The sequence below is a fragment of the Pseudonaja textilis genome, chromosome Z (genome assembly GCF_049901715.1).
Source record: "Pseudonaja textilis isolate UNSWEBS1 chromosome Z, rPseTex1.2, whole genome shotgun sequence".
Classification (NCBI taxonomy): Eukaryota; Metazoa; Chordata; class Lepidosauria; order Squamata; family Elapidae; genus Pseudonaja; species Pseudonaja textilis.
This window is the reverse complement of record NC_142008.1, coordinates 120,523,695-120,532,912: the sequence shown is the minus strand read 5'-3', so window position 1 is coordinate 120,532,912 and position 9,218 is coordinate 120,523,695. Positions and strand designations below refer to the sequence as shown.

At 39.0% G+C, this 9,218-nt stretch overlaps 1 long non-coding RNA gene across 1 annotated transcript; it reads left to right on the top strand.

The window, feature by feature from the left end:
• The first annotated feature begins 2,441 nt into the window (after window positions 1-2,441).
• Window positions 2,442-7,542, top strand: LOC113449852 (uncharacterized). Its single transcript, XR_015740239.1, has 3 exons — window positions 2,442-2,738; window positions 3,259-3,473; window positions 6,671-7,542. It is a non-coding gene; the product is annotated as an uncharacterized LOC113449852 (long non-coding RNA).
• Window positions 7,543-9,218: the final 1,676 nt, after the last annotated feature.

Genomic DNA, 9,218 nt, shown 5'->3' with positions numbered 1-9,218 from the left:
ACTGTTGTATCTTTAAGAAAATGCTGTAATTGTGATTGGCTGAGGTTCCTCTGATGGACATAAGATGGAGCCAGAAACCTGGTTTGCTCTATTGCATTTTCCCTATTGCCTTTTGCCTGATCGTTGTTCTGCTGGAATTGTTGTGAGTCTTGCAAACTGTTAGCAAACTCTGTTTGCTGAACTTTGCTTATGATACTGGACTTCGTTTTTAGATTATTCCTGGACTGATTGTATTGAATGCTACCTGCTTTAACCGTGTATGATTTTGGACTGTTTGTTGGACTTTGTTTACCCATTTACTGGAAGTAAAACCTACATTTTACTATTCAGTGTATCTGTGTGTTGGTTGTGTGTTATTCAACACCACTTTCACTACATTTCCCTGAGTGCACTCATTCTCCTAATGGGGAATACCTCAACACTGGTTATGGGCCCAGGTCATACCAGGCTCAGATAACTGAGAGTTAATGTGAATATGCAGTATTTGAATTGAAATTTTAACATGAATACGTATATTCTCTCCTATTTAAGGGCAGGAAAGATGAGATTTCTTCTGTAAATCTCTTCTATGTGACAAGTAAAATGTTTCTAGAATGTAATCCTGTCTTCCTTCTCTAAAGTTTTTCATGGTTCCTACAATTATTCCAAGGAAATGCATTACTTTTTACTCAATCATATCCTTTAACATTTCTGTGTATATCACTTATCCATCACATCCTTTTGGGGTTATCAGTTTAAAAATCTGTTAAAGGTTACAATCAAACAGACCCCTTAATATGGGATATGAACGTAGAATTATAACACTGGGAATTTCAGCTTAGTTCTCTTGTCAATGTGTCTTTCTCATAATTTTTTTTGTCCTTGGGTATGTCTTCATTAGTATGTAATGCATGGTGCAGTTCTCCTTTGAAACAAGTGACTTTTTTTACAGTGTGGTAACCAAGTTCTACCAACACATATTGGCTTTAGTGTTTGCTGTGAAAGAGATCAACAAGGACCCTCACATCTTGCCTAACACTCTCGGTTTCCACATCTATGATAGCAACTCCACTTCACTAATGACCTATCATACCACTCTGGGTCTGCTTTTTAAGTTGCATAAAATTGTCCCCAACTATATTTGTGGGACTAAAAAAAAGTTATGGGAATCATTGGAGGGATGAGTCCTGAAACATCCATACGCATGGCAGAAATTTTGCAGCTTTTCAAGATCCCACAGGTTGGAGCCATAACTAAATGTCTGAAAATTAGGAAAATCACACAGATTGCCTCTTTTTGAGTTCCCCTTCAAACAGCTACTTGATAGTTTATCAGTAAAGAGATGTAAAGAATGTAGAGTAAAGAGAAGTACAGAAATTAGGGTAAAGGGTGGACTTTGATTCATCTGTGTCTCTCTTTGGTATATCATGGCTTTCCATAAGTTGAATCAAGACATACAGAATTTTAGTTATTTGAACCTGCAGGTTTATGCTAACTATCATTAACTGCCTTGCTGATTTCAATTCATAATCTTTAAGCATAATGTGGGCAAACATCTGGGTTTTATATTAAAGATGAGGAGGAACACATATAAAAGAAATATTGACATAGGAAGCACTGGAAGATTTGATTCTTTAAATTCAAATACTCAAGTTATCTTCCAGAAAGACATGTGAGATGATGACGATGATGATGATGATGATGATGATATAGACAGACAGACAGACAAAGATTCAGAAAGGATATCTCCCTTTTAGGGAGACCTCTGAACCATTTCTATATTACTAAAAAACCATATTTTGAAAAATAAATCAATAAAAATAGGAAATATCCATCTTTTCTATCATTTTCTCTTTCTTTCATTCCTCCTTTCTTTTTTTAAGATTTCCTATGGTTCATTTCAATTGGCAGCAATTGATGAATCGTGTTCCCCACCTTTTTATTGCATGGCCCTGGATGAAACTCTCCAGTACGAGGGTTTAGTCCAGCTCCTCCTGTACTTTGGAGGGAAATGGGTTGGACTGGTCATTATAGATGACAAACATGGGGAACATTTCATACAAACTCTAGAGCCCATGCTCTCCCAAAACAAAATCTGCTCTGAATTCACTGAAAGGATTGATAGAAATTTATATTCTTCCAAAGCATTAGACTTGGCTGACCATTGTCTGAGGCACATTAGTTTGTTCACAGAGAAAACTGCAAATGCAATTATTGTACATGGAGAAAATACAGTCTTTATGTAGCTGGCCTCTACTGTACCAGGCACATTTTTTTTTCTTCCAACACCTTCTGATTCTTCCCAGAAAATTTTCACACGAAAAATGTGGATCACAATGGCCCAAAATGACTTTACATTACATTCCTTACAAAGGGCTGTCAATATGCAAACCTTCCATGGGGCTATTCCCTTCTCAATTAGCATAAGAGAACTTCCAAGTTTCCAACAATTTATACAGGCTGTCACCCCATCAGAGGCAAGTCAAGATGGCTTTATTAGAGATGTCTGGACCCAAGCTTTTTGCTGTTCACCACTAAATAATAGTGTTTCTCAAGATGAAGAATGTACTGGAGAGGAAAGACTAGAAGACCTTATTGCACCCTTCTTTGAAACTAGCATGCTTGGCCATATTTACAGTATTTATAATGCAATCTATGTTGTGGCTCAAGCATTACATGCTGCTGAAATAGGGAGGATTTATCAGAACATACCAAAGAATAGGGATCAAGAGCGATCAAAGATTGTAGAAGTCTGGAAGGTAAGATTTTCTCTTTCCCAATGCTTTTTTGAATTGTTCCCCATGGTTACTACAGAATGGCAAGACTTAATGAGTCAACAGATTATTGTAGACCAGCTATCTAAACATCACTGATGTTCATCTTTCTTCCAGATTAAGACATTACAAATATTGACCCACTGAAAGTATTGTCTTTTCTCTACACATCTCAGCTTTTTCCCCCTTCCACATCCAGAAAACTGGTCTTTAACATACTTCTGCTTTTCTACTTCTCCGCAATAGATTTTGTTCCCAAGGCCTTTTCTCAATCTTTTCCAAATACCTTTCTGAATTGTCACAGAAAAAAATATCAACATGTACTAAAAGAGATTTTAGTCCGTAAGGTGGACTATGGTCCAATATAACAACTAGACTGTTTCAGTCTTCTTTACTTCTTTATTCTTGGGGAAGAAAAACTCCAACCTTAAAAAGCAGGATTGTTTGAAGCCATTTTGGAGGCTAATCTGTTTCTTTTTAACCCTTGTACTTTTTCTTCTGGAAGCTCCATTCATTTCTGCAGATAATTTCCTTCAACAATAATTCTGGAGATGAAATTAAATTAAATGAAGATGGAGCACTAGAGGCTGGATTTGACGTTGTAAATTTGGTTACTTTCTCAAATAACTCCCAAACAACACAGTTGGAGAAATAGATCCACAAGGAGGAATTTTTCACATTCATCAAAGCAAAATCCAGTGGCATCATGGATTCACTCAGGTACCATAACAATAATAAGGGCTCTGAGAGGAAGTTGGGTGCTTTAAAAGTAGATAGATAGGTAGATGAGAGAGAGAGAGAGAGAAAGACAGAGACAGAAAGACAGACAGAGACAGACAGAGACTGTGATGACCTGGGGTGTGGCACAAAGGCAACCCAGTCAGATAATCAGAACAAGTCCCTTTATCAGCTCCAACTTTGCCTCCAATGTTCTGCTTACCTTCTGGCTGGATAAAAACTCTCTCAGGAACAGTCTTTGGCTGCAGAGAATCAAGTCCAAAACATATCAACAAAAACTGTAACTTTAAGCCAAATCAAGGCAAAATGAGGTAATTTGTCCAGCAGGACAGGAACAAGAATTCCAGATGTGAAGGCATGGCAATAACTCAACACAGTTAGGGGAATGCCAGGAACACAGATGACCAAAGTCAACACCAGATAAACTCACATTTGCTCCCAGCAGCTGCCACACTCAGCATGTATCTCTTTTAAAAACTCTTCCTATCTCTGGCTAATGAAGGGAATTAGAGCTTTCTTCCCCCATAAGCCACGCAACCCACATTGCTCTCTTCTCTGTTCCTCCCTGAGTGCCATAGGATGAAGAGGGTCTGGGCCTGGGTCATCCTCTGAACTCCCTCTCCCCTGTTCTATTTTTTTCCTGCTCTGCCCTTCCCCAGACTTTGCCCTTCCCCAGTTTTCTCCACAGCCAATGGACCCATACTCCCACTCTGTATCAGCTGTTTTTATTCCTCCTCAGATTCAGACTCTGACAGGGGGATAACAGAGAGAGAGAGAGAAACACACAGAGACACACACAGAGAGATGCACACACACACTTAGACAGAGGGGGGGTGAGAAGAGAAGAGAGAGAGAAGTGAAGAGAAGAAATAGAGACAGAGACACTGCAACAGACAGATGATGGATGGGTGGATAGGTGGATGGATGGATGGATGGATGGGTGGGTGGGTGGGTGGGTGGGTGGGTGGGTGGACAGTTAATCAGTCACTCTGGGCAGTTTATAAATTGTTTAAAGTGTTTAAAAACAAGAAACAAAACAAAGACACCAGAACAAGTCAAAAGAACAGAGATGGCTGAGAAAACGCTGGGTATGGAAACAATGAGAAGAAAGAAATGGTGTATTGATCATCTTTACCAAAGGCCTGGGCAAAAATTGTCTCTTCAGAGATCCTTGAAACAGATAGAGTGAGGGCTATTTGAATTTGAAAGTGCTTTGTTCAAGAGGGTAGCTTCTGTTAAAGAAAAGGGGCCTTCCCAGGGTCCCTATAAATGGCATTGTTTAATTGATGGAACCTGAAGTGTGCCAATCCTCTGAGAGGGATCCAGCCAGAAAGATACTATGTGGGCAAGTAGTAAATACATCATGTTACCAGGTCATATGTTTCTTGCATTTAATGACAGCAACCAGATGTTTGAATGGGGAACAAGCAGAGATGGTATTCAACAGGTTCAGATCAGTTCTGTAGAACCAATAGCTAAAATTTTGAGTAGTTCAGAGAATTGGCAAATATCACCTCTGACTGGTCCCACCCCCATCTATTCTCTTCTTCCTGAGTCCCAGATGATTGGCTGGATCTTCTTTGGTTGCCCTGCAAAGGAGAACAGAGCTGGAAAGCAGATTAGTGGGATGGGGAGGGAATGGGATTTTGCAGTATCCTTCCCCTGCCATGCCCACCAAGCCATGCTCACAGAACCAGTAGTAATAAAATGAATCCCACCACTGGGAACAAGAGGAAAAATAATCCAGGTTTAGATATAAATATGGCTGCATTTCATTAATTAAACTAAATAAAAAACAAATCAAATGCAGCTTCTGTTATGTTCTTGGCTCTGGTAACCTTTTGGAGGTTAAATTGTCTGTTCCATGTCAAGACTGTCCATCAACAATCATGTACTTGTTCATTGCCTATAAAATAAAAACATAAGTAAAATATTAATACCAAATTCTTTCTTTATTTGGGAATAGATCCCTCCTCCCTCATTATGTAATGATCCCTGTCCTCTTGGAAAAAGAAAGAACAAGATTGAAGGGCAGAAATTTTGCTGCTACACTTGTGCTCTATATCCAGAAAAGATGATATCCAGACAAATGGGGAAGGTTCATGGCATCCCAAGAGAACCAGCCTGTATCCCAGTTAACAAGAATCTCTTCAACATCATTGCTTGATGTATTGATGTAGGGATGCGATGGCTCAATGGCTAATCCGTTGAGCTTGTCGATCAGAAAGGTCAAAAGTTTGGCTGTTCGAATCCCTAGAACCATGTAATGGAGTGAGTTCCCATTACTTGTCCCAGCTTCCGCCAACCTAGCAGTTCGAAAGCATGTAAAAATACAAGTAGAAAAATAGGGACCACTTTGGTGAAAAGGTAACAGTATTCCATGTGCCTTCAGCATTTAGTCATGCTGGCCACATGACCTCAGAGACGTCTTTGGATAGCGCTGGCTCTTTGGCTTTGTAACAGAGATGAGCACCGCCCTCTAGAGCCAGAAACTACTAGCATGTATACAAGGGAGGAAAAGCAAGAGAGATAAGTGATGTCCTCTACCCCAGTGGTCCCCAATCTCTCTGGCTTGGTGGACCAGCAGGAGGATAGAGTGGATGGTTCTATGTCAATGGCTTGAGCACATGCAATTCCATTTTTGCAAGCTGCAGGCATAGTGATGCCTCTTCCTTATCATTTTCCTACTCAACAGCCTCTTTCCTGGCCTGGTTTCAAATGGGTTGTAGATTGCAGCCAGGGCTTGAGGGGAGGCAACTCTACCCGATCTTTCAATCCTTGAAATTGAATCTCATTCAAATGATGGGGCAAATCACATAAAGGGAAAGGGCATCAAGTAGCACAAGTCCTGTTCTCCTATCCTCTAGCTCTACTGCAAGTTTTTTTAGGATCTAAAGTATCAAGGATCTCGTTTGTCTTTCCCAATAGTTGGCATGCATTTAGAAAGTGGGACATGCTATTCTCTTGTTTAGAAATGCTATTTCTAGTGCACACCAATACTGACATGTAAAAAAAAATCTTAATACTGTTTCCCTACAGTACTCATTTTTACAATCTAGGTTGAATCAAGAGTTACAAAAGGATTTAGAACAAACTTACATTGCAGGTAGATCTAGAAAAGCAATCCTGAAATTTTCAAAGAGTTTAAGTCTGTTCAGAAACTCTTTTCCTCTTTACAGACATGGAAAATTGTGACAATTGTCCAAAGGATCAATTTCCAAATGAAGTTCACAATGAGTGCATTCCAAAGATGCTGCATTTCCTCTACTTTGAAGAGCCACTGGGCATTTCTCTGATGTCTCTGTCTCTTCTTTTTTCACTAGTTACAGCTTTCGTGTTTATAATCTTCATTAAGCAATGAGATACTCCCATTGTCAAAGCCAACAATCGCAGCCTCACCTACCTTCTACTTGTTTCCCTCTTTCTCTGTTTCCTTTGCTTGCTTCTGTTCATTGGACACCCCAATAAGGCAACCTGCCTCCTCCAACAAACAAATGTTGGCATCATCTTCTCTATTGTAATCTCTTCTATATTGGCCAAAACCATCACAATTGTTGTAGCATTCCTAGCCTCAAAGCCAGGAAGCCTATTACACAAATGGGTGGGGCAAAAGTTGCCCGATTCTATTATCTGGTTCTGCTTCTTCATTCAAATAGTTATTTGTACAGTTTGGCTGAGTACATCTCCCCCATTTCCACACTTAGACATGGAGAGTCTCCATGGAGAAATCATAGTAGAATGTCATGAAAGCTCCATCACCATGTTTTACTATGTCTTGGGCTACATGGGTCTCTTGGCTCTTCTCCGCTTCACTGTGGCCTTCCTAACCAGGAAGTTGCCAGACAGTTTCAATGAAGCCAAGTTCATCACTTTCAGCATATTGGTTTTCTGCAATGTTTGGCTGACCTTTGTCCCCACCTATCTGAGCACCAAAGGGAAGTACGTGGTGGCTGTGGAGATCTTCTCTATCTTGTCTTCCAGTGCTGGTTTACTGGGATGCATCTTCATCCCCAAAATCTACATAATTATACTGAGGCCTGAACTCAACACTAGAGAGCAATTAACACATAAGAAATAAAAAAGATTGCATTTTGAATAAGCAAATACTACTTGGAATTATGTTTCTGTCTATCAGTGTGTGTGTATGTGTGTGTGTGTACATGCACCCACAAACATATTTGACAGTTTGTCTTTCATCTCAGAATTCTTGGAGGATTATGTGTTTTTGGAGGAATAGGAGATATTAATTTTTCAACAAGCAGTTTTCCATATAACTTAATTTAGCCGTGGGTTTTCATTAGGAGTAATATAACAACTAGGTTAATATCAAGATAAACATTAGAAGAAACACAGAGAACAAACTTCAAATTCTTTGAAGATTGTTGATTGATTTTTTTTAAAAAAAACCCAAGACTTCCGGTTGAACTTTCCTGAAGACAGACTGCTGACCACGATCATCCACAGCTTTTGTCTGTGCTGCTTCATTGGAGAGCCCCAATCATCCACATCAGGGGTAGAAGCTGTCTTGTAGGGGTGGTGGAGGAAGGGGAGACTGCCAGCTGGGTAGAGGGGAGCTGCATATCCCCTCCCTGGCTTGACAAACACTCCCTCCCAAAGACATCTGAAGTGGTGGTCTAAAATGGCCACCCTGAAGGGGAAGAGCCAGCTGGAATAAGATTGTGCAGAAGGAGCAGTGAAAAAGAGGACAGCATAAATACCAGAATTTGGGCATAAGGTAAGTTTTGAAATCTTTTAAAATCATTAAGAAAGTGGATTTAAATGGTGGACATAGAAATTAAGAAAGAAAATATGTGACAGATGAAGTGGCTTTGTACTTAAAAGGAAGAAGCTGGAAGAAGAAGCTTGTGTTTGAAATAATTAAATATATAACCCTGACACCAAACAGGTTTATTAAAGCTGGACTAGGCTGTGTCAAGGTGGAAAATAAAATTTGAAGATTATGGATTTACTGATATCGGAACTTTAAAACTTTGAATGAGTGAGAAAAAGCCAGGAAAAAGAAAAAGAATTGACTTTGAATACAGTGAAGAATGCCATCTAGTGGAGAAGGTAATTGTTTATACAAATCCGTTTCTATTTCAAAACTTGGATCCAGTTGATACAAAATAACTGGAATTAGGATACTACAGAATAGGGACTTTGGAAAGTGAAAGTGAAATTTGAAAACAAATGGAAATTGTGGAAGTGTTTGGGGTTTTTGAACTACAATCTTAATTAATGGATATTGAAAAGTGGAATTAATCTGGAAATCTTTAGAGGAGTTAACAAGAGTTAAACATTGGACAAACTTTAATAAACATTGTTTAAAGATGGCAGGAATGTTACTGGACCTTAAATTAGAACTTAAAAACATGAAAGACATGCTATGAATAAAAGGCAAATCATTTGGTTTCGCATTGCAATTTTTGGAAATGGAGGTTCTAAAATATCAAGAGCAACAACAAGAAGAGAAATCAATGCATGAAGTGGCCATCTTAAATAAACACTTGAAACAATGGAAACTTAAGCAAAGGAGGAATAGAAAGAGAATTAATAATAGGAGGTTTAACATCATAATTAAAAGGGGGTTTATTCTAAAAACCGAACAAAAGAAAAGGAAACAGCAAGAAAGGAAATTTCAGAAGGGAGTAATGGAAAAGAAAGGGGATAGAAATTGGAGTGATGAAAAGAGGGCAAGAATGAAATGGGATTTGGAAAGAAAGGAAT